This window comes from Lagopus leucura, unplaced genomic scaffold (genome assembly GCF_019238085.1).
Source record: "Lagopus leucura isolate 7727_CA_CO unplaced genomic scaffold, USGS_WTPT01 Super-Scaffold_100033, whole genome shotgun sequence".
Lineage (NCBI taxonomy): Eukaryota > Metazoa > Chordata > Aves > Galliformes > Phasianidae > Lagopus > Lagopus leucura.
Window position 1 is genome coordinate 195,446 of NW_024962282.1, and position 25,920 is coordinate 221,365.

The 25,920-nt window shown below is 40.4% G+C and overlaps 1 protein-coding gene across 5 annotated transcripts in view; it reads left to right on the top strand.

Moving 5' to 3' along the window:
* Window positions 1-25,920, top strand: part of SERGEF (secretion regulating guanine nucleotide exchange factor) — a 132,413-nt gene that overhangs the window by 33,775 nt on the left and 72,718 nt on the right. The gene's annotated exons all lie outside the window — the stretch shown is intronic.

The following is a 25,920-nucleotide window of genomic DNA, read 5'->3' on the forward strand; positions in this document are numbered from 1 at the left end:
TCATAACATCCTTGAGCTGTATTGGAGGGTTTCTTTTTTTTTTGTATGACTGAGAAAATCACAGACGCAAAGATGGTGGGAAAGTGAATGTTGCTTAGGAACTCAAAAGTTGTTTGCTGTAGTCTGACAAATCATGCAACCCATACTGCCTGCAAACCGTATTCTTGGCTTGTTAGTGTCTGAGAAGCAGCATGTGGCAATTGGCCTGCTGGATGGCAATGTGCAGGTCCCTGTGGCAGTCAGAATGCAAGGAATAAGTACAGGTTGAGGTCTTCAGCTGCAGTGCATGCACTGCTGCTCTGCCTTCAGGTCGTGTCTTGCAGCAGGACTTCAGCTAGCAGAGTCAGTCTCAGCCCTTTCCTGTCATCAGCGTTCTGCAGATGTGTGCACTCGGATGAGAAGTGGAACCTTAGAGCATAGGATATGCGCTGACAAATAATTTGTGTGGTTGGTGTTGACTCCACTGAGTCTCAAGCAGCAGTCTAACTTATTTTGAGAATGGCATCCTTGCTTTTATTGTTGGATAGCTATAGGAACACCACCGTTAAACCTGTTTTGTGCTGCTTTTCATTTGAGATTTGGGCAATGCCTGAAATAGTTCTCTTGTCCCTTGTACAATACAAAGCCATGGCAGCTGTAGTTTTTGCCAGGGGAACTTAAGCTTGGCAGGACGAGTGGTCCATGAAGGTGAAGGAAGGAGATGCAATCAGAAACATTCTTTGAAAAGAAAGAGTAAAAACAACATCTCATCTTCATTCTGCTGCCCTCAGCGCTGTTCCTCCTTATACACCTGTGAGAGACTTGATTTGAGTGATTAGCAATGGCAGTGTTCTGGAGCAGGCATCATTCTTTGCAGAGCTAACAGCATGAAGATGATTTAAGAAGCGTGTGATCAAGAGCTAGCATCATTTGTACGCTGAGAGGATCTGCATTGATGGGAAAAGGAACAAACAGATAAGAGCCTAAATCACTTCACTTCAAGGTTACAAAATAATGCTGGAGTTAGAATTTATACCTAAAACTGTGTTAAGTTGCAGTGTTTATACTATGTAGTGTGTGAGCTGGTGTTGTTTTGTTTATTTTTTTTGCACACAAACTACCCTTTTTCCATTTGTCATCATATAGAGACGAGGTTTGATTTGAGTTAAAATGGACACAGAGAGGATGAGTTCTTTTCCATGCTTACTGTGAATTATCAACTCCAACATGCGCTTTGTTAAAGGGGACCAATTTAATAGCTGACACTTACAACTAATGATTTTTAATGATTGAACAGAAATTTTGAACCGTGTCGTAGTCCATTGATTCCCTTTGAACTTGTGTTAATACTGCTAAAGCCAAAGTGGAGAAAGTGATGTAGAAATTAGAGGAAAGTATAAAAGGCACGCTAGTTTAAGTCTACTGTGCTGTCCTTGAGATAACCTGTGCTGTGACTTGTCTTCATACCCTCACCAAGGACTGGGGAGTCTCTCTTCTTTGTGCTGAAATGAGTATAATCTCTGTATCTGCAGTCTGTCTACCTTTCCAAAATTGAATTTTGAAGTGTTGTGGAAGACTGTTTTCACTGAGTTTGACTTCATCTCACAAATTCGTTTGGAAACGTTGACCTTGGAAATACAAGTGGATTTTTTTGTTTGTTTTTCATCGAAAACAATGGAAGAACAAAAGCCTGCACTTAAGATGATTATCTGCTAATCAGCTTTAAGTGTGCATGAACATCAGGCTCCTGTAGTCTCCTGCCTTTAACTTCCTGAAATAAGAGTCTGCGGGCTGATTTATTGTTTTTCTCTTAGTGCTTTTGTGCAAAACCGCCATGGAATAGGATGAGAGACGGAGAAGGAACTTGGGGCTGTAGCAGAATCAGTTGTGTGAGACATTATGCATGCAGTGCTCTTATGTTGTGGGGCGTCCTTGATTGGACCTCTTCAGAACATCTGACTCATCTGCTGCCTGATGTGCATTCACAGCCACTGCTCTTCAGATGAAAGGAGAATTAAATACGAATGGCCTGAAATATGATGAGCCTCTGTATTTAGTAAATGCTACAAAGACCTGGCTTAATGTTTCCTCCTTGTCAAAATGCTTTTCCAGGCCAATTTGATATTTTTGGTTTTAATAGCTATCATTTTACTGTTTGGGGTATGTTCAGCATGTCATTCACGTTGCAGCAAGCATTTGCTGCAGCAGTAAACAAATGAGAAGAAATCATCCTGCAGTGCTGAACATTTCTCACTAAATTGGATGGAAGGGAAGTCTACTGTCATTTTGGATATGCAGCACAGTTCATATGCAGCCGTGCTCTCATTATACCCTTTCTGTAATTAAAGAAAGCTGTGCTGGATTACAGCTGAGGACTGAGATCTCCAGTTTCAGTTACGAAACTACAAAAACTTGTATCGCTGTCGTTTTTGGATACCTGAGTTCTTGAACTTAATTCCCTGCTCAGTTTCACAGTCACCAAGCCTGACTCTTGGCAGTGATGACTGAAGGGGGGCCAGTTGTGTCAGGGAACAAAAATAAGCCATTGGCGTGTGGCAGCCTGTACCTGCCTTGCTTTTGCTGACCCTGCTGTGGTTTTGTGGTGAAAATTGCTTAAAAAAAATCTAGTCAGTGTTAAGACAAAGCCTGTGTAAGCAACAGCTCTGGAAGGGGGCTGTCCTAAATGCAGAAATCCTCTTCTGCCTTGCTAGAGTTCTTTCAGTAGCTGCCTTGTCCATCTATGAGAAGCCTAAGTAGAAAGGCTGCAGTGTAAAGATTATCTTAGTATGAGCTAAGTCAGGTCTGACCCAGGGTATGGATGTTTTCCATAATGTTTTCCAAATCTATGTGAAATTATGGTTTGAAGCAAGAGGTTGGTGGAAAATGCCCTAAAGCATGCAGTTTTTCATTCTCAATTTGTCATTAAAACTGTTACAGAGAAGGGATTAACAAATCAATGCAGGCTCAAACGAGAGAAAATCAATAAGAAACTGTAGTGAACTGGAACAAAGCTATCAATTTGCAGCATTCTCTGCAAAGAAATCTCATCAGTATCTTCTTTTAAGGATGGAAAAATAATGTTAAAATGATTATTGGGGGTTAGATGAGTTCTAGTTTACCCGCCTGACCCTAGAACTTCAGGTCAAAAACCTTCCGGGTGTAAATAGTAATATTTCTTTTGTCTGTTGCATTGATGAATTGCTGGTTGGTTCTGTAACAGAGGAATCTTTTCATAAAAACAGCAACAAAAACCAACCTACTCAGAGAGTATTACTCTTAGAAGTTGGATGGAGTGCTCTCTTTGTTTACTCTTTTGTGTTAGTAGAAGTGGTTTCACTAGTTCTTTTATTCTGCCTTGTTTTCTTAAAAAGAAATCCTGCAAAATAAAAGCCAACAACAACAAAAACCAAAAACCAAGTGTTACTTCATAAAAGTTTCTCTTTACTGGATTGTATGTATTACATAGCTGAAAAGAAATGGGCAGTGTAGTGCTGGGCTGCTGGGTAGTGTGCAACAAATGGCTGAGGTGAGGGGGGTCCTGGTGGCTGCGACACTGCTTGTTCCTCTGCATGTTCCTCGGGGCTTTGCCAAGTCACTTGTCACTGTGGGGCCATAACCTCACTGAGCCAATGTTGTTCTGGCCAGCCTGCAGGCTGTTTCTGCTTGCTTTTAATTTCAGGATTTGAGATTTGATTTGAACTCAGGTCACACTAGTGATGGCTTTGCTTTTCATTTGTCTGATGTTTGCAGCTTTTGCTTATCATTGCAGCATTGAAGCTGTGAGCCCTGCTGGTCTTGCTAGCCTTTGTGCTTATTCTGTAAGCTGCTGTAATGCTATTGCTTGAAGGAGGGTTCAGAAGAGGGAGAAGCTCGTGTTTCTTCTGTAATGCTTACAGCTGTTGCTATGCGATGTCAGTACCTTGGCACGCAGTAGGTTTCAAACACCAAATTCACTAGGCAGCCTGCTAAATGGCAGGTGTCTGTCTGTTCTCTCACCTGGTACTTCATCTCCTTTGCCTCACTTCTAATTGAAATTGAAGTCATCCAATGCAGGAGCGATATCTGAACTCGGTGCTTGCTTTTAGAGTCTAGCATATTCCACGTCTCTGCCCCAGCAATCAACCAGTGCAGCTTGTTTGTGAGAGGAGGGAGAAGTGAAAGCAAAAATTATGCCTCTAATCTCATGAGGAAAGAAGTGGTAACGTGTCTCCTGCTTTAAACCATGGTGAAGGGTTTGTTTTTGGCCTCCTGGCAGCTGATTGCAGAGGTGTCACTAAATTCAGAGGCTATGGCATGTAATCAGATAGCAGCAAAGATTGCTAAGACCTGTGCTCCTGTTACTGATGCCTTGGAGGATAGTCTGTCACAGAAGAAGCAAATAAAAACTCTAATGAGAAACTTTTGTTTTATTATACAGGAGAAAAAGGTGATAGTTCCTTAGTGGTATGTATCTGATAATGCCACCTCCAGTGTTTTATCACTTCAGCTCCAAATCCCATCTGTCCTTCTGTCTCCAGGTGTATAGCTAATAGAACTGATCCCTTCTTGGCAACAACTGTATAGGGAGCCTGTGAGGAGCTCTTAAAATGCGTTTGTTTACCAGAATATTTGCCACAGTGTTTGTGTTCTTTAGTGTTAGATGGACAAGCATTACCTTGCCAGTTCCTACTTACAGTTACTTCAGTGGAAATCCTTTTTCTCCATCTTATTTGACCTGTCCAAGGTTTACCTGCAGCTTCTGCTGTCAGTTCCTTTCACGCTTTGGAAGTGTGAAGTCACTCAAAACCTTGAAAACCTGAAACCTTGGTTTATTTCTATAGGAAGGGAAAAAAAAAAAGAACAAGCTGGGCTCTGCTGGACCTTGATGGAGATTGAGGGGGAAGGACTGAAAGCCATCTAACAAACTTTGTCTAACAGATTTAAGCCGCTTTAAGTCAGAACTATTTGATTGGTTGCTGTAACAAGATACATTGCAAGTGTACGTAAGGATGCGATTCCTTTATTGCTTTTGTGTATGCCACAATGAATGCTTATAACTTTGCTTTTTGTACAGGTGAAAGCATGGGATATATTTTTAATTCTTGAGTCCTTTGCCCTTCATGTCTTTCCTGTTCACTCTCCAATTTCTTGTGGCACTTCTATTTTCTTCTCTGTGTGGAAGAAAATCCTTTTTATTCAGTAGTTTCAGGAAAGGGCTTTCTGATTTAAACCCACAAAAGTAAATTCCAGAAATAATGAACAGTGAATTGATCTTTTTTTTTTTTTTTTTTCCACCCTGCCTTTTTTCTTAGCTATTGCCCAATTTTTATGACTTAACCACTACAAAGAACTGATGAAGGCATCTCTGTTTTTTTTTTAAAGATGCATTATTCATTGTGGTAATGGACTTAAAATGGCAAAATGGAGTACCCTTTCTTAGAGCAAATATATGAGACTTAGATGATAATTGGGTTAATGTTATTAAAAAACAAACAAACACGCAACCCTTTTCCAAACGCATCCTTCATGACTTCTGGGAGTAGTGAAGAGAACTTTTCACTATTTTCAGAGCAAATAAGAACAGAAAGTGAATAGAAAGCATTACAAGGCTTTTAATTATCATAGATGTTTCAGTTTTTGGTTAAATGTATTTCTTCCTTGCCATGAAACCAATGTTGGTTGGTAGGTGGCTCTTCCTCCGGGGCATGTCACTGCAGTGGCTTTCTGTTCTGCTCACTGGATTGCGCTGCTGAGGCTGACAGCTGCTGCAGGAGCAGAAGTTCCTCACCTGTCTGCGTATGATCCTGCTGAGCTACATCTACTGCTCTCTGTGGCTCTACATGAGCCCTGCTGTTGTCCCTTCCTCAGGGGGAAGAAATAGTGTTGGTGTGGTAAGGTCAACAGTTCAGACGTTTGACCAATGTCTTCTCACAACTTATTGAAAGCTAACTGTGAGAAATGTAAGTGGAATGAATGTGTTTGCTTGAGACGAGTGCCTTCTTCTCAATTTGACATCTTCCACTGTTGTCAAATATGTTAAATTTCTACAAAATCCATTTCTTAAAAATCTGGTCCAATTTGCAGTTGATTGTACATCCACAACTAGTGAAGATGTTTTGGGTCCTGACCTAGTCAGTGTTAGACTTCTGCACCTTAAATTTATGGAGTAAAAGTGTTTCTGAACTTGTCTGGGAGGCATTACAGTAATTTCCAACTGCTGGGTTTCATGCACTGAATCATCGGTAGCCGGTGATAAGAACCAGCCTGCCTTAGTACAGTATATCATATGTAAGGGATTCTGCTGTGGATTTATGAGACAAATCTGTGTTTCTCAGATCTTGTAGTTAAAGGAATTGGCAAAAGGCCATTTTTTCACCTGGAGCGGTCTGTGTTGATTGCTATGAAGAACTGGTTCTTCATGTCTTAAGAACTCTTAAGAACTCTTTTGATCCTGCCTTTTGCTTCATGTTCCTGAGTGGGTTGTTGGACTAAGAGAACATTCATTAAAATAATTCTTATTTCCTGCAGTAATATGGGGATGCAGGAGCTTAAGTCTTACTTATGATCTGATTTTGAGCTAGTAGTTGTCAACTTGTCTTTGGAAAATTCAAACTTTGTCGTATTTGAACAGATTATTTTGAAACCGCATGCCAGTTTCTTAAGAGCGTGAAGATTGATTTCTGCTTCTAAGTGAATCTGATGTTTTCATTGGGAGTGCAAATCATGTGGGTTGTGGTGGGAGGGGATGTTCTTAAGTCTTCATGAAAGAAAAATTCACAATCTCTTTTTTTGTGGTTTTGTGACATCTGTTGTGTTTTTTATTCTTAATTCTGTTTTGAAAGGACACAAAATCTTAGGCTTATTGTATCATGGGGAAATAGAAGAAACCTTAAACAAGGAAATGGAGATCTGTGATGACCGTCACTTTTTAAGTTTTGTTGTGCATCTCTAAGAGCTTTTCCTATTTCATACTGCTTATTCTATGTAGTATTTGTTTCTGGGATCTCTGCTACACAAAACCAATGTTAATAAAAATGTAGGGATGTGCAGAATTGTACTTACGTGGTTAGGTGTAAATAGAAACATGAAATGGGATGTGATGTGAGTTCCATGTCTTTTAATCTTTCAGAGAGTGAGACTGCATCAGCTTTCTCTTTGAATCCTTTGGCTGAGAGAGGAACAGCTTGCCTTCTCTTCTTTTGTTATTTCTGGGCTGAGCGCTCAATTGTGATAGTTTGAGAAAGCAGGACCAAGTTCTGAAAACCTTTAATTCACATTAGATAGATGTGATTTGTTGTGATGCACTTGTATGTTTATACACTCACTAAGAGAAACAACTCAAGCTTGGATCCATCTGTCTTTCTTGCTTATTTTCTTCTGTATTCAGTGCTGTATGTTGGCTGATGTTCAGGGAGAAAATGATTCAGAAACATTAAAACAATTGAAATGGTATCGTTAACTCCCTATTACGTTTGAGCTAAAAAATGAATCTGTGAATCCCAGATTGGATCTTCAATCAGACTATTTTAATGCCATTCAGTTATTTTTAATTAAATTCCTAGTAAGGCAGATGTCAGAAGTAGTAAAAACACAAGTGTGTTGTTAAATGCAATTTAGTTGAAGTATAGTTGAAGAGGAATACTTTGATTTTAGAGAAGCGGTGTAAGAAAACCCACAGTTGTGTTCCATTTGTCTGAGTGGTGCCTCCCAACAATTCAGGTAATTTGCTTTCACTCGTAATTGATGTAGCAAAGACCTCTGGTGCAGGACCGCAGTCATTACACGGGACTTAGCTGATGCTTCCTGTGAGATATTTTGTTTCTGAGCGCTTTCCCCTGTGCCTTTCTCTTGCTCTCTTGCCCAGGAGAGTTGTAGTTCCTGTTCAGACCTACTGAGAGCCATCTGGTGCAGCACCTGAACAAGCCTGGCACACAGCTCCCATTTGTCATAGTGCTGGGCCCAGCACCTGGGAGAGATGGGCTGCAGACACAGCTGTTTTGTGTTCGCAAAAATATGTTTGGTCATAAACCTTTTCATACTTCAGTGCATTATTTTGGAAAAAGTTTTGGGAAAAGCAGAACTAAAACTGCAGATAAACAGGGATGCTTGGGGCTTCGAAATTAGCAGAGCCACATTTTCCACACTCTGTGCATCCTCCTTCCTTTGCACTGTTTTTGACGAGAGAAGAAACTCATTCTGCAGAAACCCAAAGGTGTACTTTTTCCTTTTTCCTTTTTCCTCACTCATCTATTTTTCAGCCAAGGGCAGTACCTCAAGGTGAGCTGCAGTGGGGCTTTGTTTGCCGTGGATCAGCGTCAGACTTTTCAGCTGTTTCAGAGCAGACCCGCCTGGTCTTTAAATAATCTTTTCCTTCCTCTGGCAATGTAGCAGCACATTTCCCCTGCTCCCCACAGGCAGATCACTGAAATGAATAGAAGGCTTAAGGTAGTCAATAATTGTATTCTACACCTCTGCTACGTGTAGAAAAATCCCTGAATGCTTCTCTCCTGTCTTTGTGACTTCAAGCCTTGCATTGCTGGATGGAGACAAGTGAAGATTTTTAGACCAGCACCTTGAGCACATTGCCAGTGATAGCAGGGCAAACTGCCTGAGCCTGGAAGAGCAGGAGGAATGCACCAGTGGTTTTAGGTGACTAAGCAAAACTCTTTTATTAGCCAAGTCTGCAGTTAGCCCAACTGCATCTAGAAGCTGCAGAGAACCCATACTGCTTCTCTTGTTTTGTTGCCGTGCTAAAACCTGAAAGCATTCTGTCCCTGCCTTCTGCCCCCGAGTCACATCCCCATAGGTAGGAAGTGCAAAATACCTGTGTGGGCGAGCTGTCTTTGAACAACAGCCTTGTGCCTTAAGGAAACAGCCAACAAAAGTGAGAAAGCAAAACACAGATGGTTAGATAAGAGCAAGCCTCGGTACTTGGGTCTCTGATGGCCAGAGTAGAATAAAAGGGAAAAGAAAAAGAAAATCAGCAAGTATTCCAATGTGTAGATAATTTTCTGTATAGAATCCTTTGGTATGTATTTGCAGACAACACAACTCTGTTGTGATCTTGACTTAGAGATCTGAAATGCTGCAGGAGTTTCTGGATCAAGTTCAGTGTTGTTGGAAGGGTGCACTTAGGTCAGTGGAGGGCTTCACAGCATCCAGCAGAGCTGTCATACAATCACTCAGTGTCTGGTGGCTGTCATATTTCAAGATGTGAGATGCATTAGGCAGTGAAGATAGTGATCATCTGTGAGAGGCTGGATACATACGTTAAGGCAAGTTGCTCTTGATGGAACTGTGATAATTTGAAAACAAATTTTTTTTTTTTTTTTTTTAATCTTGAAAACCTGAAACTTCGTTTTTTGATACCAAATGCAAATAGCAAGACTGGAGACCCATTTTAGGCAATCCTTTGCTTTGATGCCAGCTTCACAATTATGTTGTAGCTTCAAGTGTTCAGAAGTATTCAGTAAATACTCTTGGATAACAACGTTTCTGTTGTCATTTGACAAACATCCGGTTTTACATTCACTATGCAGAGCGTGCTTGATTAGTCCAGTTGATTTCAGATGTAAGGGAAAACTGAAGGTGATTAAGCATAGCAGGTTTTGGCACAGTGCAAGTGTTTTAAAAGGATTAAACTTATAAGCAAGAATAAGTATATTGTTTTGGTCATTTAGGTACAAGTGAATGAATTGTCTAAACTTGTTTGATGAAAGAGTTGGTGAGAGAAGTGAAAGTTTGTTGCCAAGTCCTTTCTGATTTTTAGCGCAACTGAAGAGCGCAAGAATGAAGATGGTTTAAAATGTGCTGCCACATTGCTGTGCCCGTCTTGTTACAGCTCACAGTTCATGAGGTATAGTGCAGATTATTAGTTGATGTTCAAGCTGACATGAAATTTTCTGTATTGGATTTGAAAAATCTTCTGGAGTTGGTCCAGGGAGTTATGCATTCCAGTTAACGACTAGAAATGAAATTATGTCTAAATGACTTTCTGTGATATCTAAGTCACTGGAATGTATGTTATCATAGTGACTGAAAAATTATTTAATCATTTCAGAGAGCTTTATTTCAGTTAATGCAGGCCTCTTTTTCATTCTAATACTGATTTGGTCTCTGATCTATTGGATTCAGTAAGTATCTGAAATTTGAATTTTCTATGACCTCTGTCATGTTAATGTGTCCTTAACACTTGGAAAGTGTAATTTATTCTTGTGAAGATTTGTGCAGTAATAGTACGTAAATCCTTGGAGAAAAGTGAACTTTATCAGCAATGTTGTGAACCTGAATCAGTATATTTTAATGTTGCTGAAGTTTCTCTGCGTTCTACTTTAACTCTGTTTGCTAAAATTTACTGAAGTAGTTTGCCATTCAGGTGGGAAACTTCCAGGTCTGCTCTTTAAACTGTAGGAAGCTTACTCTGCTGTTGGATAGTAGTGGTGGTCTTGGAAATACGAGTTGTTCTGAGTAAGTATTTAGCCCTTTTTTTAAACATTTTCTTCAACCAGGAACTAATTAGTGAAAATCTCACAAGATTTATTCAGCAAGGAGAAGACTTATTCAGCAAGGAGAGGAGAAGATTTCTGGGGCATGCAGTAGTTGCCTGCCAGTGCCTATGAGGATGTTCTTCAAGAAGCAGAGTCAGTTGAGAGGCAGAGAAACAGAGGGTACAATCTGGAACAAAAGCCTGTACTCAATGCAAGGAAAACCTTTTTCACCACAAGGATGATCATGCAGTGGTGCCCAGGGACGTTGTACTGTTTTCATTCTTAGAGATTTACGAGACCAACCTGGACCAAGCCCAGACAGTGTGGTCAGACCTAATAACTGACTTGCCTGTGAGCAAATTGGTTTAGAAACCTCCTGAGGTCCCGTCAAACCTGAATTATCCTGTTATCTATCCTCAAAAGTTGTTTGTACACATGTTCAAAATTCAGAAATACGAAGCTTCTGTCCCGTGCTGTAAGATAGCAAGCTGTCAGAAAAATGGTTTTTCATATTATTTAAATGCAAAGGACATTGCTCAGATAAGTTCAGGTTGCAGAAGCGATGCTTCTTACTGGGAAGGCAACCACGGAGAGAAGGGGAAGTTAAAGAAATCAGGCTGTTTTTTTTTTTTTTTTTTTTCCCTCCTGTCAGCTGTAATACACATATTGGGTGCAGGAAAACGCATAGAAAAATTATGTAAGCAGTTCAGAGCTCTCAATGTGCCCCTTTGGATAAAATAAGGTATTCATATTACTCAGTGATAGGGTAGAAGCTGGCATTTGTTATACTGGCTCATGGAGATGGAGGCTGTAACTGAAATAGCAGCTTGGAAAAAAAAAAAGGCTTCATGGTTCAGTGGGTCTTCGTTGTTATTTTGTTTTAACCCAGCAGCTCTAACATTAGCTGTCCTCTTTGTTCTTACTCTTTTTATTGTCCAAAGTCTGCAAAGCAGAAAACGTGTCAAGGAGCTGTGTTAAACTATCTGTACATTCACGGAAAGTCAGAGCCCTCGATGGGGATGCTTGAAATGATCGTTTGCTTTTCAGAGTTTGTTCTGCCGTTTCTCTAGTTGCATGCTCTTCTTCAGCATAAACTGCTCTTTGGTTCTATCAAATTAAGCATCTCTAGCTTACGCTGACAGATTTGATCTCATTGTGTAAGATTTTTTGTGTGTGTGTCTATGCCCTTCTCATAGTCCCTGTTTTGAGTATTAATAGGTGCCCAGTCTGAATGATGGATACACTATTGAAATTAGTTGACTAAAAGCACAGCCTCTGCTCTTCAGAAAATTAAAAAGCCTGATGTCTGCAAGGTTGTGTTCTTCTACAAGGGTAAACAGGAAGCCGAAAGGAGACCGCATTGTTCAGAGGTGACACCAAAGCGGCTGTCATCATTAAAATGTTCCTTGGAAAAGACATGCCCAGATGCATGAGAATCAATCTTGAATGTTTCTTCTCAGTTACAGTATTACTCATCTGGAATCATGCGTGCTGTCTGCAGTTCTTTTTAGGGATCCTCACTTGTCTGAAGAAGTTCCTTTAATTTTTATTCTTAGCCTGGTGTATACAAACCTCTAAGCACAAAGCTAGTTTTTTTCATCTCAGTTAACTCGACATATTAAGTTGGCTTAGTATCCTCAAATAGCTCTGCTGCATGGCTTTTGTTTTTTCTATTTTTTGTATAGTTATGCCTGAACTTTCTACTTCAGGTTTGAATTTAATGCTTCACAGTAATTCTGTGGACAAACACAATTCTGACTTTACTTTTGCAACATGCAAGACAACTACAAGGAATCTCTTCTGTTTTGTGTAAGAGCAGCATCACTGCCATAGCTTTGGTTTTGGCATGAACTCACTGGTATTTAAAGAGCCCTGTATTCACAAATCACTCAAAGCAGTGGTCTCCTTCTAAGAGCTGCCTCGGCTTTCCTGATTACATAGCATGTAGTTGGTATTTATTTCCCTGAAATTTCCACCTGGAGAAGACAATAAGGAAGGGAATTGCACTTGACAATTTTTTATGGTGGGTAAAAGCATTTCTGTGAAGGGTTTGGGTACCTACTGCAAATGGAGGTTGGAAAGTCTGACTACAATAGAATTCATGCTCTAGAGGGCTACAAAATGAAGCCCAAGGAGCCCAAGTGTGATAATTGGCACAGATCATTGGTGTTGGGCAGTAGAATATAATTTTCTTGGAGTTCTCAGTAACAATTTGAAGTTAGATGTCTTTTATTTGTATTCTCACAGTGGCTTGGAGTATCTATGTAGAATCTTGGGCTAGCTGGTACACAGAGGGAATTAAAAAAAGCAAAACTATTTCTCAAGGACTTTGTGGCTTGTATAATATGAGAGATGCTTGCCTGCAGGACACAGAAAGTAAACAATAGCAGTACCGTTTAGCATGCTTTGTATGTGAACCTCTTTCTGTAGGTATCCTAACAGCAGCAAAAACTCAGGAGGAGAGATGAGATGTTTGTAGTTTGGAAGGCTTTTTCAAAAATTTAAATAAAACAGTAATAATGAGAGGCTCCAAAATTGCCATCTTTCCATAGTCCAGTGCTATGAAGGATGTCTCTCACAGATTTGCAGGCTTCCCAAAGTTGTGCTGCCTTCAGAGCTCCAGAGGGCTAATGCACTTACTAACATAATTGAGAAGGTTCCACCCCAAATTAAAGTGTGTTTAGGAATTGTGAGGTGGGCAAAGGAGAAGCAATACTACATTGGCTATCACACTAGTGTTATGAAAGCTGCGAAACACAAATTATTCTTATAGAGAGGGGAGGTTTTGGTGGCTAACATCACGACCTGATTTCACATTGTTTGGAGCAGGCAGAAATCTTGAAATGCTGAACTTTGCAGAGTTGTGGATATCTCTGCAACATATGTAAGGTGCCTGTGATGAAATGCATAATGTTGATGTATCTGGCAGAATTTACAAACTTTTCTGGTGCTGACAAAACTGATTCTTTCGTGCTCCAAGGTGAAGGCTGAAGATAAGTACCTCAATGTATGATGAGCAGCCTGTGCATTAGATGTTGTCAAGGGCTCTCGAGTTATACATGCCTGAAATCTCCATGCCAGACTGCTTTTGAGGTATGATGTGCCAAAACAGAGTTGGAATATTTAGAAAATGGTATTGCATTTTTTTGTTCTTTCTGTGACAGTACTGAGCAGACCTGTCTCCTGTTATCCCCCCAGACCTCCTTGAATCTAATGCCTAGTAAGTGTGGATACAGAAGAAAGAAATAATTGGAGGAACTGTTTTGTTTCCTGTCCCCTAAATGCTTGCATGTCTGAGTTAATTTTCCTCACTGCAGCAGTAGCACTTTGCAGCTTTGCAGAAGCACTCTGTGGCAGTGAGTTTGCCTAGCAGCCTGCTTTCAAGCCTGCAGCTTGACTTGTTTAATAGCATTTAATAGCAAAATTCTGCTAAAAATGATCAGGACGCAAGGACATGGGCGTTTTTGATGCTGCTGTTCCAGAAAAGGATGACGAGTTAGGAAAAGGGCAGCTTTTCCAGTGACAGCTTTACTAGAAGCTATGTCTATGAAAAAAAACAACTTCTCCAGAGGGGACTTCTTTAGAAACCCACGTAACTTTTCTGCTGAATTGCATGCTAAGAGTCTGTTCCCATCAGGGAATACTGGATGGCAAATTTTTGCTCTCCTGGTTTGACTGTCAGTGAGTCCTGCTCAGCTGTGTATGTGGCTGACAGGGTAATAAAATTAGACAGCTTTCTACCATGCTGTCCTCAGCCAGAAGCTGAGAAATGAAACAGAAATCATATCGTAAGAATAAGCACAGCACTTTGACTTCTTACTAAGTGATTTCCCCCCCAGATCTGACACACCTGGTGGGGGTAGCCAAGATGTGTTGCATGAATATGGCATGAGTCCATTCCTGGAGGGCTGCAAATTCCTTCTCAAATGAGAAAGCTGGTTTGCAGCATTGCAGAAATGAAAAGCATAATTTAAATTGTAGAGTCAACTTAGAGGCAGAACATTGGCCTTCCAGAAAAGTTATCAACTCATCCACTGAGAGACTAAAGACCAAATTAACTAAACAGACCTTGTTGAAGTGGTAGCATTTGGTTTTGACAACTAATGTAGATATCAAGCACCTTGTGTGCTTTGTATTGTGTTACTGGTCAAATGCTATTTCTTATACAAGTAGCATCCCAGTGCTTGGCTGATCCTAGGAGAAAGAAACCTGGAATGTAAGGGGTGTTGTCATTGCCTCACTACCGGTTCTCCTCACTTCCTGAAAAAAAGGAAATGACTCGGCAAGCTACAAAAGCCCTTCTAAGATATGTGGGGTTTTTGTGCTGTGTTCTTCTAAAGATGCCATCACCTGCCATTGGAAATCTGCAAATAGCACATGCATACCGCTCAGCTTTCTGGATGATGTCTTCCCCATGGCTGCTACTGGCACCCCAAGCAGCTGATCTGGCACCAGCCTGGATGCTGTGCTAAGCAGCCACCCCTGTGACTGCACTGCAGATATTTGCAGGGCTTTGCTGGAGGCGTCGGCCTCTGCAGCCCAGAGTTGGAGGGTGCACAAGTTGAATAAAGTTGTGCTTGGGCTGCAGTTTTTGCTCTGCGCCTCTGAGAGCACCAAAATTAAATCTCTTACCTCAAAAAGCCATGGAGAACCAAAATTGGATGAGAAAGCGAACAACCGAATACAATCTGAGAACAGTGATATTAAGAGAACTGTAAGAAATAGCAATTTATGTCTCTAAACTATTTATAGTGTAGTCATGATGTCTCCAAAGAGAGCAATGCTATATCACCAACATTTGATAGCGGTGCTCTGAGCAGAGAGCAGAATGCAAGACAGTACAGATGGCTGACAGACTGCAGCAAATTCCAGCTAATGAAGAAATGCAGTATGTTTGTTTACGTGCAAGTTGAAACAGTTGGCTATTAAAATAGGCTTTGAATCCAGTTTTGAGCTGTGTAAACATGGATCGCCCTTACGTAACTAATAATATTAACATACGTTTTTGCATTTTTAGAAGTGCTTCCCCTTCAACTGTATTGCTGCAGTTTGGTAACTTGGCTGTTCTGTACTCAATGAGCTTCAGCCCATGTGCAAATTAATGCTGCAAGGAACACAAGCAGTTTATTGAGAGAATTTATGTGTGGCCTCAAATCATGAATCTGTATCCACGAGGTGCAGGTTTTATGATTACTTTCTGGGGAAGAGATACAGTTTTGGTAAATTTTGCAGCACCCTGGACATATAATTCAAACAGAGGAAACAATGAGGAGCTCAACTACTTGAGCCCTTGATTAGGCTGTAATTTTGCTAGCAGTTCAAGTTGTGAATCATTCCCGAGTTTGAGCAGTGGGTTTCAGATCATAGTAGTTGTCCCTCAGCCTTCTTTAAAGAGTGGCGTTTCTGAGCCAGCAGAACTGCTGTTATTTAATATCGGTGCAGTGGTGCTGTACAGTAAGAATACTGCAATCTCTTGTGTATCAGAGAGAGACAGACACGGAAGGAATAAAATGAGGAATTATTGGTACACGCTTTTCTGTAATGTATTTCCAAAGTGCCTGATTTGCTTGTCAGCGTATTTCTGAGAATAAGTTCGTCTTACTAGGGCAGCATTCACCTCATTTGCTATCGTGTTTAGAAGTATTTACCTTATATTTTAGAGAGCTGTTAAAATTCTGGAGCATGTTTCACAAAGATGTTTCAAATGTAACTTTCTTGCTGCTTGTTTTCCTTGCTGATGGGTATTTAGAAACATTCACTGGTAAGCATCATTTCTAAATGCAAATGTAGCTTGCTCTTCTGCAGCAGGCAAGCCATCAGCTGTGCTCCAGTTGGCCACAGTGGGAGTGGAACCTGGAGCCGTCTGCTGGGGGAAAAGCAGTAAATAAGATGGGTTGATGTTTTTGTTTACCATAACATTCAAAGTCTTACAGTGCAAATGATGTGGCGTGTTATCAATGTATTTTATGACGGCAGAAGTTGGGAGAAATCACTTTTGTTTGCTTTAAGAGCGTGGATGTGGTTGTCTATGCAAATGGTAATCCTCGTGTGTGGATTGTATACATAGACCAACGCATCCTCTCTTGGATATATACACATGTACGTGCACGTAGTTTATGCTCATGAGGTGGGTTTTTCCTCTTTGCAGATTGTAGTTTGATGGGCAGTTGCTGATTCATGGAGGAAAGCAACCCTCCTGCCAAGATCTGGAAATCTGCCATGGTGCTGAATGATCTGAGATCCCACTCCTATGGGCATGTGCCTATTTGCAAATGAACCAAGAGTCAGCATACTAAACACAGTAATATTGAAATTAACCATTGAAACTAATGCTTCTTGCTGTGGTTTTCTTCTTAGTCTGACTCCATGCTGCAGGACTAAGAGGGAATTTAATGCTTACTTCTTAGGTTATGTCCCCTGAAGTTCTTTCTTGATTTGCCTGGTATTTATTAGTTACGTAGCTTTCTGTGTGAACCAGAATCCATTCAATTTTTACAGTTGAAATTGTTTACCAGATATTCAGGCAGGAACAATTCAGATTACATTCTTGGATTCCTAGAGAGTTGTTGTTTGATTAAAAAACAACAACAAAGAAACAATAACAGACGCGTTAGAGAAGGAAATATAGCAGGGGTCAATAAATGTTCGGATGCTCATGTTGAGAATATCCAAATTGGCAGGGGAAAAGGAAGCAAACTTCTGTATTGTCTCTTGAAAAGATGTAAACTTTCATGCTCAAAGGTATAAAGTTATGGACCCTGAGAATAAACTTGTAAGTTTATTCTGTGGCCGTCTGCTGAGAGTTTCTGCTGTGTGCCTGTGAAACAACTGTCACTGAAGTGGACTGATCCAATACAGCAATTCCTTTGCTCTTTCTGTCCTCCCGAGCTTCACCATGTATCCTCTGTATTGTCTGCAGGAATTGAGTAGGCATGAGATTAGAGAAGTGGCTTGTTGAGGTCTAGGTTTAGTTTTGTGGCCTGTGGTTCAGTAAAAGTTATTTGAAGCATGGAATTTTATCTGGGAAAAATTGTTCATTCTGCTTTGCCAGAATTTTTGCCTCGGACTCCCTGAAGCATGATCCTACCAACTCTTTATTAAGCAACAAAGCATCAAAATAATCTCTTCATTTTGCTGTTGGGACTTTTGCATGAGTAGCAGCAAAGAGACTGCATACCCTCAAATAACTGTTGTTTGCAGGTTTGAGCTGGGATAGATTTGCATCTACCTTGTTATGTCCTGCATTATTCCTGCCTGCTTGTGCAGTATTACACATAAAGCACTCCAGGAGAAGGTGTGCACCATCTGGCCCCAGGCTGAGCATTCCAGTGAAAGATGTGGTCTGTTTGTCACTGTTGATGTCACAGGCCACAGGCAGGTAAAAGGTAAAATCTGCAGTAGATTGACAGCATTGAGTTTCTTCCGTGCCTGCTCTACTAAGGATGTTGCTTTATGTAAGCTATGCTCCTTGCAGAGTTCCTAGTCATAAAAATGCAAGTCTGGATTCTGTCTTCCATTTGAAGATTAGAGGTCGTTCATGGGTCAAGGTAATGAGTGATGAAATATAATTACCTTGTACATTATTATAATGACTCATATATTTATAGGTGCCTGTGGTATGAAATTTGGATGAATTGCACATTCTGATAGATGTTTAATTTTGTTTTCTCCTGCTGTTGGCTGGCATCACCCCATTTAATGGATAATCAGACTAGTTGCTGCAGAGATCTTTACATAAGCACTTAGGGGTCCGTTTTTGGGAATCTGTAGTTGATTCAGTAAATTAGTGTGATTACGATAGTGCAAATAAAAAACAGTGTTGGTTTGTGTGGCATGTGCCAAGCTACAAGAATTTTTTAGCAATATTTCTTATTCCTCTGCAAAACTGGCTGTATTGTATATGAATAAACTCCAGCAAGGTACTGAATTTGTGATTGTCCATCAAGTACCCTGGGGTTGCTTTGTGAATGCTTGTCCCCCAGGCTCTCTCCCTTGCATAATACCCTCGATAAATGATCTACTCCTGCAGTCCATTCACTGCTCCAGAATGTCTGTCTCAGATACACCATTTGATGTTTAACCGTACACCATTAATGTTCTTAAAACTTTTTGAATTCACTGTTTCTAATCTTAAGATTACTGATTCAAAATCCTTTGGTATAACTGTTTTGAGTAATTCTCAATGCACGTTTCTGATGAGGAGGGGAGTTCTGCAAGTACAAAAATATTCCACTGACTTGAAACAGCGTTGTGTCAAAGAGAAGGATGGTGAGACCCTTACACATCTTGTGTTTCAGTGCCTTTACATGAAAAATGCTGTCACCGCGTGTGTATGGCCTGCTTGCATTGGCTCCATTCACTACAGGAATCTGCAGCTAACCTGGGTGCACAAGAAGGAAGCATAGACATGTATTATTGTAATGAACTGCCATAAAATGTATGGGCTGGGAAAATGAATTTTTTAGCTGAGGTCTGGTTTACAGCCATTGGTTAGATTATTTCCCTCTGGAGGAAGGAAGATTACTGCTTCTTTTCTGCACATATGTAGAATGTGGTCGGCCTTCAGTTACTTGGTCTCAGTGATTTAAAAAAAAAATAATAGTAAAAATCAGATCTTCTGAATCAGAACTGTCCTCCTTGATGTGAAGTGCATGTCCTGAAACAAATTTTACCTTGATCCATGAATATTCAAGTAAAACCTGAAGTTAATTGCAGGTGATAGTATCTGAGGGAGGAATTTTGTTCTAGCACATGTAAGAAGATAACTCTAATAGCTGTGCTGAGGTTTAATTTACAGGTCAACTGGACTTTGAGGTGTGGAGCCCTTCTCTGGAGAAATAAATGACTGTGGGAGGAACTGTGGCAGGTGTTAAGTGGCGCAAGTTATAAGATCAATGAGCTAACCCAGAGCAAAGGTACTAGCTCTAATAGCTTTCTCCCTTCACAGACCCTGGGGAGAAAAGATCTTTTGCATTTACTTCATGCCTAGTAGATTTAAAAGAAAAAGGTACCTTTTAAATCTCAGGGGAGCACTTTGTAGTTGTTGTTGCATTTGACATAAGTTTATGAAAATGCCTTCAGTTTAATTAGGCTTTATTGATACAGTACTTTTCCACTGGATTTACTAGGCGCTTGTGAATGTGTTGTAACGAACTGCACTGCAGGCTGCAGTATCTGATTGTCATGCCAGGAGCATCACTAGCGTAGAGCTAAATAGAGATTGGTGAGGAAAGTGGGTCAGGAAGCAGGCCTACTGTACCTGCAGGGACTGCAGAGCACAGCAGCAGCGAAGCCGAGCGGCCACAGTATGGCACTGTCCTACAGAGCATCGGGAGCAGAGAGCTGGCACAGCTGGGAGCCTTTCTTCCTCTCCTCTCCCCACAAGCCCTGCTCCCAGTGCACATACTTGTTTTGCAGTGTGGTTTTGCAGTGCCCTTTTTATTCTTTCATTCTACTCATAAAAATGTCCACAAACATATTCTTTTACCTTAGAAAATCAAAGCCACCCTGCCCTATGAGTCAGGATGCTTGCTGTTTTGCGTGAGACAGTTGCATGGTGTTGAGGATTCTGAGGCTCTTTCATACAGCATTCAGATGCAGGGGAGAAAACATATAGCATGTTGCTCCATAGACCTTGGTTTGAAAGTTTGAGCAGGCTTTTCTGAGCATGTTTTGCTTCACTTGCAATTCTCATCCTGCTGGAGGTGACATTCAGAGTAAAATTACAGTACACACAAAAATGAAGCATCTCAAGTGAGCAGTGAGACCTGCCAAAATTACCTGAAAAAAAGGGAACTACATAGATTGAATGATAAACACTGAAGAAAAGCAGTGAAACCCCCACAAGAGTGACAGTAAGGATTTTTGCTTGAGTTTAAGAGGAAATGGTGAAATGAACCTTAAAAGATCATTTCAGAGTTCTGTTTCTTCTGCTGCCTCTGTTTTTCTCCATGGAGCTCAAAACAGTCAGTTTGGGAAGAATTCTGGTATATGATAGATTCCTTTGCGTCCTGACTGTAAGAGAGAGCTAATGCAGGGGAAAATAAACTTTAGAAAAAAATTCTATTTTTCTTAGGCATAATTATTTTAACTGTATTCGGCTTATATCAAAAGAAATATCTTTCATTTTGTTTTCTTCCTGTGTTTTTTTTTGCCAAATCCTACAAGGTTCTTATGTCCTCAGCTTCCATCAAAGTGAGTCTAAACTGGTGGAGGTTGGAAGTCTAAACATTTGTTAAGTGGAAGGATTGCCACCAATTAGGTTAAAAAAAAAAACAAAAAACAAAATGGGGGTTGAGGGGGAAGGAGGAGCAGAGAAGGAGATAATTGAACTGCTGCCCCATCTTAAACTTTGGATCTCAGGTGATGAAAGAAGGATATGGGATGCCCACACCAGTTCTGGGTGTAGAATCGCAAAGCGATGTTAGAAGTGCTGGATGCCATCATGCTGAGGAAAGGTTGTACCACCCATCCACACAGGCCTCCTGGTATACAACAGGGCAGTGATGGGTGTGTGAATTGCCTTTATGAAATAAATACAGCATCAGAATGCTGTTGGTTTATTGCTCGGACCCCTTCCTTACTGTGTGGTGTCAAAAGCAAAATGTCCTAAAAAGGACAGGTTCCATTGCTATCTTGGGCTGGATCCTGTGTGTGGCAACTGATAGTTGCTTAGCGAGGCGGGGAATGCAGTCTTGAATCTACTTGGGTTCATTTTTGCTTGAATTGTTGTGTAGAAAAGTAATACATTGATACTGGTACAGTATGAAGAAAAGGTGAGTGATCATGGTATTGTGATGTGCCTAGGACTTGTTTGCCTTTTCTGCCAGCAACTCTTTCTCTTGGTGGTGATGTAGACAGTTTAGAGAACTGAAAATTTCAGAAGTCTAGCAGTGTTAGTTTTATGTTTAAGCCTGAGAGTAGTTTTGCAATGATCTACTTGGCTGGAGGTATTTAAGGGACATATGAATGTGATGCTGTGGGACAAGGTACAGTGATGGGATGTGGTAGATGATGTTGATTTGATGATCTTCAAGTTCTTTTCCAACCTACGTGATTCTGTGACTGTGATTCTATGGGTTCAGCAGAGTACAGAACACACGAGCTTCCTTTCCAGCCATGGTCACAGCAGATAAACCCTGTGAACCCTTCAGTGGCAGTGACCGAAGTGGGCAGCACCACACAGTACTGTTGCTGTTCAGCTGCTCAGGGAATTGAAATGTTCTTGTGGTGGACATTCTGCCCTGTTCTCACCTATTGCATTAAACAGCTTTTTCTAATCTGTCCAGTTTTGCATTTGTACAGTGCTGTAAGCTATTCCGGCTCACAGACCTTGAAAAAGCAAACAAACACAGAAGAAAGCAAGAACGTGCTGATGGTAGCAATGACAGCATTCCCTGGCTTCCATAGTAAAATGACTTCACTTCCAGATTATAACTTGCAGCATCCACCATAGGCTGTAGGCAGAATTGCATGGTACTTTACATGCTATCTGTGCTCAAAAGTTGTTGCTCAGCACTCAAGACTTTTAGTCTGTTTTACCTTTAATCACGGATATAGAGCTTAATGTGGTAACTGAAGAAGGTGATAATATGGGTCACTTCGTGAACTCTGGCTGTGTGTTCCATCTTGAACCTTGGTTAAATGCTTTCAGACAGAACTTTTCAGCTTAGAATAGCAAAGTTGTAATGAAAGGATCCTGGACATTGCCACATTTATGCAATATGTTGTGACAGTTGAGATAGGAATGAGCAGGTAGTGGCTCAAATTTTTAGAACTGTGGCATAGATCATATCCCTCTGCGTTGTTTTAGATTCCTAAAAAAGCCAGTCTTTAAAGATGCTACTTGTCTTGCAATTTCCACTTAACATTTATAAAAGTAGGCTGCTGAGCTGCTAGATATGTTATTTAACAGTGTTAAATTTTAATCAGACCTCATTAAAAAAAAAAAATAAGTTTTATTCTTTGGCTGCTTGTCTGGAAAGAATAGAGATCCCTTGGCAATACTGCAGGCAGACCTGTAGATGGATTTTTGTAAGTTTTTTTTGAGGTCTCCTGAGGACAGATGTGATTTTCTTTTTTCCTTCTCTCTTTTCTTCATTTTAAGTTCTCCAGGCTTTCCTTGGAGTTGAAATAACATGTTCAGTCCTGACAGCTGATGAGCATCACCTGTAAGGAGAGATGCTGTCCTACTCTCTGACTTCAGCCCAAAAGAATTGTACTGGCTGAGCTGAAGCTTGAAACTGTATGGCATCCCTCAGTAACTGTATTTGGGGCTTCTAAATCCCATTTCCCAATTCTAAAGCTGACAGCCTGTATGGACAGCCTAGTTTCTATGAAGTGTGCTCCATGGCACTGAGATGATATAGATAGCAAGATTATGAAGAAGTGTAAGAATGAATGTGTGGATAGGCCCTTCTGATTGCTAAGAGAAGTGCTCTGAATAGATTTCTATGTATAAGAGTGTCACAAGCAGTTCTTCGAGAATTTCCTTCTGGAGATAAATAAACTTTCTGATTTAATAAGTTTAATTAGATTCTGCAAATCCCTTCCTTGTTTTTGGTATTATAGTAAAACAAACAAACAAACCAAAAACAAACAAAAAAAAGCCAACAGCATGTTTCAAAAAGTGCATCTTATTTTTAATCTGTTTAAAAAAGACACAACTCCATACATTCAGCTTAATAACTCTCTTTGATATTGAAAATATAGTATTAGTGCTTTAAAACCCACCAACCACCAACTTGAAAAATCCGTATTAAAAACAAGAACAGCCTCAGGAAATTTTGCATCAGTAAGAATTCAGAGATCTAAACTTTTGTTCTCTGTAACAGCTTGTAATAAGAATACTCACTCGTAGCACTGCATTGGCCGAGAATATCTTGAAATAAGCTAACCCTACCTTCTAATGAAGATTCTAGTCTTCCAGTGCTTCAGATGGCTTTCACAGGTAGTGGGATATTTGCATTGTGATTTTCTCTGCGTTGTTGGAATACATTTTTTCTTTCTGCCTATTATGCTGTCAATTCTGATTCCTTGACTTCGGAGTCCTTAATATCCTTATTGTTATTTTAAATTCTTACCCTTGTGCTCAACCCTGGTGCTATAAATATATGAGTAGGAGTGGCAGACTTCTGCTGTAAACTAAAATTTTTCCTCCTTGTATTTTACTTTTAGAATGTGAGTTAAGGTGATGTAAGAACTCTGAATTAGGCTAGATGTAGAATTTCCAGACAGTCTTAAGTCTTAGTCAGGAGTTAAGTGAGGAGAAAGGAAATCTATCTACTTGTTTTCATCTCCTGGAAGAAGTGAATTGCTAATATACTCAGATGTAAATGCAGTAGGTAACTTAATATATACAAATCACAAATACTTGTTTTGTGATTTTGCATTTACTTTTAATAGTCTGCAGTGTTTGAAATGGGGTAATGCTCTTTGTTCGCTTCCTGCTGGAGATCACAACAGTCCTTTCAGATTGAATTCCTTCTGCAGAGGTACTGGTAAATAGAGATCTATCTTTCTCCTTCACAGATTTCATTTAGAATTCTCTAACTTGCAGTGGAAGGAACACTGTACATAACAAGAGGCTATCTTCTTTCCTTTCTCACAGCCCCATCAAGAGTTAGTTTCTTCCTACATACAGTCTTTTGCTTTGCCTCTGTAGAATATTGTTTGTTAAAGATGTCTTCCATTGTAAGAGATAGCTTATCTCCATTATAAGCTTAAATTCAAAGACTCAGTTACAGTTGTTCCTTTTGTCTTATGCTTGTGTGTTCTTCCACAGGTAAAGTTAATATCTGTTTTGCATTATTCTTTATTAAAATGAGATCATGAAATCTGAAGATTTTCTACAGCTCATCAAAATTAATGATTTTTTTTTCCCCCCAAAACAGTCAAGAATTAGATTTATAATTGGGTCTCTGCAAACCTGAGTAGCAGATAATTTCTGGAGTGCCTGTCTTCTAGTGAAGCCTGAAATGTTGTTTTCTAATGAAGCTATCTGTTATGGTGTGACAACCATTTGGTTGGAGCTATATATATTCAACTGATGCTGAAATTATCTATTGTTTGTCATAACAGTATGTTCTTGGAAAACATTTTATATATGGCAAGACGAGTTTAGAAACAGCCCCATTTATTTTGGCTAGTTGTGATTCTTGACCAAATTTCTTTATTCTGTTAGCAGTTGTTCAATGGTTCTGACTTGGCTTTCTCTTGGGCAGGAGGCTACTTTTGAAAAACCTGAAGAGGCCAGTTTGAAACTTGCTCCTTGCTGAAGAAGAGGTGTTGAAGCGTCTTATGGATGGTCGCTAATATTTTGTAGAAGCCTTTATTTGAATTTTTACTCTTTTTGGGAGTAGCAATTGATCACAAATTATTTGTGTAACAAAATTTTTCTTGCATCTCAAGGAAAAAAGTGCATGTTTCTTCATCTGAAAAAGCTGGGGAGACCAAACGAGGCAAGGTGATCACTGGTGAGGGTTAAGCTTTCCAGTTCTTCAGGTGATCTTATGACCAAAATTTTTGAAGACTCATGCTACACCATGTATTCTCACTGCCTTTTTTATGTGTTCATCAACCAACAAGTGTGCGTAAAAATAAGCAGCTTAGATATTTTCTGCTTTTATTTTTAATTTTTCATTTGTGATATTTATCGAGGTGACAATGTGTATGGAAAACTTAAGTCTCCCCTTGCAGAAGAAGGAGAAGAGGTAACGGCCTCAAGTTGTGCCAGGGAGGTTCAAGATGAATATAAGGGAAAAATTCTTCTTAGAGTGGTGATGCATTGGATCAGGCTTCCCAGGGAGATGGTGGAGTTACTATCCTTGAGTATTCAAGAGCTGTGGAGATGTGGCACTGAGAGTATGGCTCAGGTGTGGATGGGCCGGAGGTTGGACTTGGTGATCTTAGTGGCCTTGTCCAACCTTAATGATTCTACGACAAAATCTGGCGCAGATACATTTAGCTGTTTATTTGACGCTAGCAATTGTGAAGAAAACAACCCCATGGCTTCGTGAGAAATGATGGCAGCATTGCTGGTTGAGGTGCCAGCAGGCTGCTGCTGCCAGATGATATGCTGGGAGTTTGGAATGCCTGCTGCCCCGGCAGACTTGTGCAGTGTTTTTCTTAATCCTTTGCTGTGGCTGGGCCTCACTTCTTGCAGGCATGTCCAAGGTAGATGCGATGTGCTGTCTGACCAACGCTGCTCACTGTGCTAAGTGACAATCCTTGGTAGAAAGCAATGTTGTTGCCAGGGAAACTGCCTGGCTGCACTGCGCCCAGCAGCCGGGTCATGTTGCACTGAGGGAAAGGATTGCCTGCCCAATTCCCTTCCCCGTTTTGGTGGCTTTGAGGGCAACTGAGGCTTACAAGGTCTCCCCCTAGTTGTCAGTGTGCTCACTAGCACAGGCGTGTTGTTCAAACCTGAACAACATGCTGAGAAGGGCAGTGAAGTGGCTGTGCGCGGCCACCTGCT